Source organism: Danio rerio, chromosome 3 (genome assembly GCF_052040795.2).
Source record: "Danio rerio strain M-AB ecotype USA chromosome 3, GRCz13ab, whole genome shotgun sequence".
NCBI classification, from domain to species: domain Eukaryota; kingdom Metazoa; phylum Chordata; class Actinopteri; order Cypriniformes; family Danionidae; genus Danio; species Danio rerio.
The window spans coordinates 18,623,759-18,633,429 of record NC_141023.1 but is presented as its reverse complement, the minus strand read 5'-3'; positions in this window follow the sequence as shown (position 1 = coordinate 18,633,429).

The following is a 9,671-nucleotide window of genomic DNA, read 5'->3' as shown; positions in this document are numbered from 1 at the left end:
CCGCTGAGTTTTGAACATATTGTAGTTTATTGATGTTACTTTTGGAAATGGAAGCGGGAAAAATGAAAGTATTAATCAGTTTCTGCCATAGAAAATTATAACATGGTGTGGATTTGTGAAATGTTTTTGAGATAAAAAAATGAAGTCTTTACTGTGGTCAGCATGTGGGGGTTAAATTTTAGATGTTACCACCGTCAGCTGCTCTAACAACTTGATGGTAATGCACTGGATTCTTTTGATTCACATTACGTTAGGCTGGAAACCTGCCTATTGACTATTTAATAATAATATGAACATTAATTAACATTAAAAATAATAATAACAATAATACATTTTATTTGCATAGCACTTTTCCTACATACATGCAACTTAAAACGCTTCACAAACAACAAACAAGCATTAAAATAAACAACAACAACAAAAGTATAGACAAATAAAGCAAAACAAACAAACATATACTCGGAAAAATGCACACATGTACACACATTTAAGCATACATCTACACCAGGGGTCACCATTCTCGGTCCTGGAGGGCCGGTGTACCTGCAGGGTTTAGCTCTAACTTGCCTCAACACACCTGCCTGGGTGTTTCCAGTATACCTAGTAAGAGCTTGATTAGCTTGTTCAGGTGTGTTTGATTAGGGTTGGAGCTAAAGGACACCGGCCCTCCAGGAACAAGTTTGGTGACCACTGATCTACACAATCACACATACAATAGTCCTCACATATGCATGCACACATCGTACATACGTACAGACTGTACCTACACCTACACAATATACAAAAAATGCATACACTTCACAAACGGCTATTTTCATATGTAATTTTAAAAAGGTGCGTCTTAACACGCTTTTTAAAAACATGAATGCTGGGGAATTCTTTCATTTCATTAGGGAACAATTCCAAATTTCTGGAGCATAGTGCATAGTGACTAAAAGAAATGTCGCCAGATCACATCAGAATTGCAGAGTGAAATTTTAAAAGTCCAGCGCTAGAAGAGCGCAGCAAACCTTTGGATTATATTTCGATATGCAGTCAGAATTTAGATATTAGCATGGCGCTATCTTATGTTAAACATATAAATGAAAGGGAATCCTTCTAATACAGGCTATTTCTGTGATAATATCAGTTTATCCACTTGTTAAGTCGTGACGTATGGAATACTGACAATATTTGTTTATGACCACTTTTTAGTCATATCACACATTAAAACTGATTTTATTTAATATAAAATCATGGTGCACTTATTAATCTCTGGACTTACTGTATCACAGACATCAATATTTTAACAATTTATAAAAATTAACCACACTCTGGCCATTGGGTATTAGGCATGGAGAAATATATACTGCGATCGTGATTTTCACATTGCTTTGTAAACGTTTATTATTACCATTTAATCAGCCTCCCCATACTGTTTGACATAGCACTTGGACCCAGAAGCTGCTTCGTGTGACGTCACACTTAAAAAGCAGATACTGTGATAAATAATGTTCTTTTTGTTTTCAGCTGTATTCAAAGGATACCTAGCATTTTCTATTATTTTTGGTTTAGCAATGATTAGCACAATAACATGCAAAGTTCTGAAATATTCACAACTCATGTGGTGAAAGCGTGATTGTGATGCACGATTGATTGGAACGCACTTAGGTCGGAAGTGGGACATTTCACTGTTGATATTCCCACGTCCGACTGTTTCTGGAACGCAGCATTGGCTAAAAGGGCTTGAATGATTAATGGTAGAAAACTATTTATGTCATCCACGTTGTTTCATCTGCAACAACATTGAACACTTTTGAACACATAGTTATGCAAACACGTGGAGATTTCTCTCTATAAAAAAACTCACGGATGGCAGATTAATGTGCTACTTCATCTCCAGCATGGATAAAATAAAAGAAACATGTGCATACTATTATTACTACAACTGAATTTGAACATCCTTCACAAGTCTTAAAAAAATAAGCTATATATTGTAATGATGCACTCACCGGCCACTTTATTAGGTACACCTGTCCAACTGCTCGTTAACGCAAATTTGTAATCAGTCAATTACATGGCAGCAACTCAATGCATTTACGCATGTAGACATGGTTAAGATGAACTTCTGCAGTTCAAATCGAGCATCAGAATGGGGAAGAAAGGAGATTTAGGTGACTTTGAATGAGGCATAGTTGTTGGTGCCAGACAGGCTGGTGTGAGTATTTCAGAAACTGCTGATCTAAAAGGATTTTTATGCACAACCATCTCTAGGGTTTACAGAGAAGGGTCCAAAAAAGAGAAAATATCCAGTGAGTGGCAGTTCTGTGGGCACAAATGCCTTGATAATGACAGAGGTCAGAGGACAATGGCCAGACTGGTTCCAGCTGATAGAAAGGCAACAGTAACTCAAATAACCACTCATTACAACCGAGGTATCTGAATGCACAACACATCAAACCTTGAGGCAGATGGGCTACAGCAGCAGAAGACCACAGCTGGTGCCACTCCTGCCAGCTAAGAATAGGAAACTGAGGCTACAATTCACACAGGCTCACCAAAATTGGACGATAGAAAATTAGAAATTAATTTGGCATCAACAACATAAAAACATGGATCCATCCGGCCTGAACAATGATTCAGACAGTTAGTGGTGGTGGTGTAATGGTGTGGGGGATATTTTCTTGACACACTTTTGAACCAATTAGTTCCAATTGAGCATTGTGTCAACGTCACAGCCTACCTGAGTATTGTTGCTGACTATGTGCATCCCTTTATGAACACAGGGTACCCATCTACTAATGACTACTTCCAGCAGGATAACATGCCATAAAGCGTGAATCATCTCAGACTGGTTTCTTGAACATGACAATGAGTTCACTGTACTCAAACAGCCTCAACAGTCACCAGATATCAATCCAATAGAGCATCTTTAGGATGTAGTGAAACGGGAGATTCACATCATGGATGTGCCATCACTTCTGCAGCAACTGCGTGATGCTTTCCCTATGCTATCAGTATGGACCAAAATCTCTGAGGAATATTTCCAGTAAGTTGTTGAATCTATGCCAGGAAGGATTAAGGCAGTCATTCGTTCATTCATTCATTTTCTTGTCGGCTTATTCCCTTTATTAATCCGGGGTCGCTAAAGCGGAATGAACCGCCAACTTATCCAGCACGTTTTTTCGCAGCGGATGCCCTTCCAGCCGCAACCCATCTCTGGGAAACATACCGTTCACATACACTCATTCACACAAACACACACACTCATACACTTCGGACAATTTAGCCTACCCAATTCACCTGTACACAGAAAAAAAAGATTCAAAGATGATTCCTTTGATTTACTTAATTTTTTTTATGTTAAGCGGTTGTAAACAATTTATTTGGGCTGAATTTAAACAAACAAATTAAGTTGAACATTATTAATCTTAATTTGTTTGTTTAAATTCAACACAAATAAATTGTTTGCAACAGTTCTGCATGCAACGCTTTTTTCAGACATGTCTTTGGACTGTGGGGGAAACCGGAGCACCCGGAGGAAACCCACGCGAACGCAGGGAGAACATGCAAACTCCACACAGAAACGCTGAGGCTCGAACCAGCAACCCAGCGACCTTCTTGCTGTGTGGCGACAGCACTACCTCCTGCGCCACTGCGTCGCCAGGATTAAGGCAGTTCTGAAGGCAAAACTAGGACTATTAAGGTGTACCTAATAAAATGGCCAGTGAGTGTATATAAGAAGTTAGATATTGATTCTGCAATGGGCAAGTAAGCTCTTATCTGCGATTGTTTTAGGATTTCTGATTTATTTTGTCTGTGGTATTTTCTTATTCATGAATGTATAAGAAAATATCAGTTTGAAATATCAAGCAACATAACAGATCGTTTTTACAGCTAATTATCTATGAAACTGAGTGAGACCAGTCTTTAGCCAATAAGGTTTCAATGGCTATGTTGCTCTCACGTGATAGAATAAGGTCAACGGTATAAATGTGGGTAGTATGAATGGAATTCAGGGGTGCTGCATTTTTCATGTTGTCATCATCACATGACCTTCACACATTAGTTGTGTCGATTCACTCCCATTCATAAATTCTCTTGTCTGGCCTCATGGGATAGAGTATCTATCAAATGCCCGCTTCTCTGGAAGCAGTAGGTCATATGGATACTTATGAACTATCTAAGAAGTTTGGTCAGAGGAGAAATGGTCATGCCCAACTAAACCTGGTTTCTCTAGAGTTTTTTTTTCCCCCTTCACTTTCATCTATTGGTGAAGTTATGTTCCTCGCCACTGACTTGCTTAGTTTGGGACTTGTGGAGCTGCACATTGATGGATCCGTGTTTGGACCTTCAGCAGTGAAATTGAAACCACACTGAACTGAACTAAACAGTGTCAGACGGACACAGTTTCAATTAACCAGAACTTCTATGTGAAGCTTTACATTGTAAAAGCATTATATAAATAAAGATTATATGAACTGAATACTTCTTACTGTATACTTCTCGCTAAAACTCGCCATGTACTAATGAGATTAGTGTCATCCCAAATGGAAAACTAACCTTTTTGTTAAAAACTGACACTCAAACCGTTTCTCAGTCGGAGTTTAACGGTTGCCAATTGAGTGAATTAAAAAACCAAACATTAGCTGTTATCAGTACAACTACATGCATCATCACACGGCGACATAATCACTTACACAGGAGAATTTTACACGCACAGCCCAAATTAAATAAAGTAATCCAAACTTAGCTGCCCAGTGAGTGCATGAAGTGTTCATGCAACATTCAACACTTCTGTTTATCGGTTGTATAAGTAGGCTACAATATCCCTGTATTTAAAGTGCACTTATTCTTTTTCGAATTTTCACTTATATTATTAAAGCCACGGTCACACTGCACTTTTCGCCCCATAGACTTCCATTCATACAAACAGTATGCAAACGCAACACAGCGTAAACGCAAGCTTATGCGACTAGTTTTGCATGTCTCTGCTTTTGAAAGTTCAAGCTTGGTGAACTCTGACCTGCGAAATAGCATCGCTTTACAGCGTGAGACCAATAGAAGATCAAAACCTGACCTCTCTGTTCAGAAATTAAAGATATGGAGCATTTTCTTACTTTATCAATGTCTACTACTGTACAACAGGATTTTGCAAGCTCAAACTCTAGCTGGCCACTGCTTTGTTCTACAAAATGGCAAAGAATAGTGCTTAAGTATACTATCTGGGATACACCTTTTGAATTTAGACGCACAGTAAGTAGGCAAGTATACAACTCAGGCTCATTCTGATTACGTAACCCTATATACATTTCTGGAGCGAGCAAAATACATCCCAGGAGTTACATTTTTTGCAGTTTTTGTTTTTGTGAATCAACCAGAGGCCGCTCTGTATGCTTTTTCAGATGTAAAATTTCTCTCGCAAGTGCCATTCACGCCTGCTGTTCTTGCATAAATCCACCAGAGGCCGCTGTTGACTGACTGACTTACTGACCAACTGACCGACCGATCCCCCCATCCTCCCCCTTCTCTAAACCCAATCAATAATGTTTTCAAAAGCACAGATTGACCCACCCACCCCCTTGCTTAAAACACCACCAACCGCAGTGTTTTAGCAAACCAGAAAAAGAAAAGCCCCCTGATTTTTTACCACGTTTTCAGATTCTACCACATTCTTACCCTGTAATTTACTTGTTTATTCATTTATTTTTTAGCTTTTTTTTTTGTCTTACCTGATTTCTAGAATGGTACTTCGCCTGACTTAAATCCTCTTGAAGCGGTCAACTCGAGCTACCGGACAAACTGGTAACAGCGAGAAAGCCGTCCATACAGAGGTAAGCGGTCAGCTGGTAGGCAAGAAAAGGAACGGCATACTGCCCCATAACATTCATTTTCAAGACGAAAGGCAGCCATGCATAGCTCTGGCTACATAATTTGCGATCTTCAGAAATGTATATAGGGATATGTTTTCAGAATGAGCCTGTGTTGGCAGTATACCGTTTAGTATGTATTGGTATGTTAATGATGAAACACTACGTCCTGCAGCTTAATGATACCTTTCTGTTACACACTCAAAAGTAGGCACCTTTTCTTCACAAGGTAGTATTAGACTTCCATTAAGTCTTCTCCTCTCATAAGCACCAACAATGAAACAAAAACAGTGAGCGAGAGGGCATTGGAATAAGGTTTGAGGACGTAAGCTGAGCTGCTGTTGTTCAATACTCTGAGACGTCTGGCTATATTTGGATGTTTCCCCTGAGATCCTGTCCATGCCAAGTTGGGCATTTTCCCCCTCCTTTTCCTATATTCTGACAAACCAATGACTAATAACAACCACAATTTCTCACATGACGAGGAAGAGTGTGTATGTTATGGATTTTGATTTCGCACATGCCTTTTTTTTTTTACTCATCTACTGTTTTATATCTCTGTCCTGTTGTTCTTGTTCAGCGTTCTAGTGTGTGAAACGCTGTGGCCAAGTCGTGGAGTGAGAGCATATGCCCATCTCTGCCCGTCTCTCTTTTCCTTCATCCTGACATGTGTGTCCTCCTCCGCCCTTCGCCGCAAACGCTCAAGCTAATCTCCTGCTCCTCGCCAACGGGTACTGCTGACGTGCTAACGGCCACAATCAGCGCTGACGTCCGGCCGCTAAAGCATGCCCTCCAGGCAATTATCTAATCTATACATCCACCTTTTTCCTACGCCCAACGGTGCATTGTGTGAATTATGACAGGAACTTCTGTTAAACTGTTAACACTCAGGGAAGCTTTTAAAATTTTAACGAGGCGAGGTTTTTCTCCTCACATAACACTAATCGAATATTAAAAGAGCTTAACAATTGTGGACTATGTCATCTGAAAGGTCAATTTATAAGTTTTTAATTGATGTATGGTTTGTTGGGACAGGACAATTGTTAGCAAAGATAGCTGTGCAATCACACCAAAGGCAGTGAGAGCATCAAAGTTTGCTCTGGCCGCCCAGGCGACAACGTTGTCTGCCTTCAGCTTCGTTGACAAGAGTGTCAAAATTCGCAACATTGATCTCAAATTCAAAGGGGCCATTGCAGCATAAAAACCATGCTTTCTAGCATTAAAATGTTGCGCGCCTTTTGACTAATTCCTTTAACTATGAAAGATCAAGTTGTTGCGTGTGGTGTGGCTTAGCTCCTCTATGCCCATGTGTCTGAAATATTGCGAAGCAGCAATACTGTTTGGTACTGTTGTTTTGGTTAGCATGAAATTTCCATTTAAAAAAAACAACATGTATAACATTAATGCACATCAATAACCAGGGACGTACTTAGCCAATAAGCAGCCGTTTAGAGCCCCGTGCAATTAGGGGGCCTCGACCAATATAATAATACAGCTCTTTTATGCATTTTCTATCATATGCTGTAAAATCTGTTTTTAACTGTTAAGATTGAAACCTTATTACTTTTTTTTAAAAACCAGGCCCTCCCATTACCTACTTTAATACTTTTTAAGACCCCGCAGACACCCTGTAAACATAACATTATTTTTATGATGGATCAAAGTAAAGCACAAAGTCAAACTTGTGCCTCTTACTTAATTTTCATTATGTATGTGGATGCAACACAAAAACTTATCTGAAATGATTTGTTTGAGTTCTTTTGACCGGACGTTCTCCAAACCAAAAAAATTATTTGCAGAAGTCACATGCACAAAAACATACAAGTATCCTAAGAAAGCGCCATTACTAAACAATAGATTTGATGTAGAGCAATAAAATGGAGAACTCTTTGCTAGTTAACAAAATTTGCTCACTTGGTTTTTGATTTTGAGTCTGATTACATTTTTCCTGATTTTTTTTTTTGTTTTTTATTTTGTTTTAGTAGTTTCATTTACTTTGCGAACATGGTAAAATGTGATAAACTTTACTTTAAGAATAACTGTCATTAGATGTAGCCAAAAACCAATCAAAATGGTGCTTTTACACCAAATGCAACAAGATTGATCTGATGGATTCAGATTTCTGTCTTCCGAGCTGTCCCAGCAGGGATCTCATTGCTTTATTAATATGATTATTTGAATCAGTATTTAATCTTGAAATGATTTTGACTAATGAATAAAGTTAATACATTGTTTAAGAATGTTCAGTGCATTTGCCTGTTTTACTTTAATTCTATTTTCAGGAGCCACCAAACTAGGTCATAGGTCATGGAGACATCGAGTGGAACTGAACGGCTTGATGATTGAAAACAAATGTTTTCCTATTTGTATTGCTGTGTTAATAGTGGCTAGAGGGATTTTGATATTATTATTAAAAGTGAATTCTGTTTAAAGTGATTTTCCTTTTTATTCAAGATAGAGTTTGTGTAGTGAGAATATACAGTACATCTGGAAAGTATTCATGGCGCTTTACTTTTTCCACATTTTTTATTCTCATTCTAAAATGGATAAAATTTATTTATTTTCTCAAAATTCTACACACAATACCCCATAATGACAGTGTAAAAAAAGAAGTTTTAAAATTGTTGCAAATTTATCAAAAATAATAAACCTGAAAAAGTGTTTATAAGTATGTTCATAAGTATTCACAGCCTTTCCTCAGTACTTTGTTGATGCACTTTTGGCAACAATTACAGCATCAAGTCTTTTTGAATATGATGCCGCAAGCTTGGCACAACTGTCTTTGGGAATGTTTGCGCATTCCACTTTGCAGTACCTCTCAAGCTCTATCAGGTTGGATGGGAAGCGACGGTGTACAGCCATTTTAAGATCTCTCCAGAGATGTTCAATAGGATTTAGGACTGGGCACTAGCTGGGCCATTCAAGGACATTCACTGAGTTGTTGTGAAGCCACTCCATTAATATTTTGGCGGTGTGCTTTGGCTCATTGTCCTGCTGGAAGATGAACCGTCACCCTAGTCTGAGGTCAAGAGCCCCCTGAAGCAGGTTTTCATTCAGGATGTCTCTGTACATTGCTGCATTCATCTTTCCCTCTATCCTGACTAGTCTTCCAGTTCCTGTTGCTGCAAAAACATACCCAAAGCATGATACTGACACCACCATGCTTCACTGTAGGGATGGTATTAGCCTGGTGCTGAGCGGTGCTTGTTTTTCTACAAACGTAACACCTGGCATACAGGCAGGATTGGTGGATTGTTGCACAGATGGTTGTCCTTCAGTTAGATTCTCCTCTCTCCACAGAAGAACGCTGGAACTCAGCCAGAGTGACCATTCGGTTATTGATCACCTCCCTGACTCTTCTCTTCTCCCCCGATCACTCAGTTTAAATGCCTGGCCAGCTCTAGGAAAAGTCCCGTTGGTTCCAAACATCCTCTACTTACGGATGATGGAGGTCGCTGTGCTCATTGGAAATTTCAGAGCAGCAGAAATGTTTCTGTAACCTTCCGCAGCCTTGTACCTCGAGACAATCCTGTCTCTGAGGTCTACAGACAATTCCTTTGTCTTCATGCTTGGTTTGTGTTTTGACATGCACAGTCAACCCTTATATAGACAGGTGTATGCCTGAGACTTTATATTGACAGGTGTATGGCTTTTCAAATCATGTCCAATCAACTGAATTTACCACAGGTGAACTCCAATGAAGTGTAGTGAACTCCAATGAAGTTCCAATGAAATATCTCAAAAGTGATCAGTTGAAACAGAATGTACTGTACCTGAGCTCAATTTAGAGCTTCACTGCAAAGGCTGTGAATACCTACATGT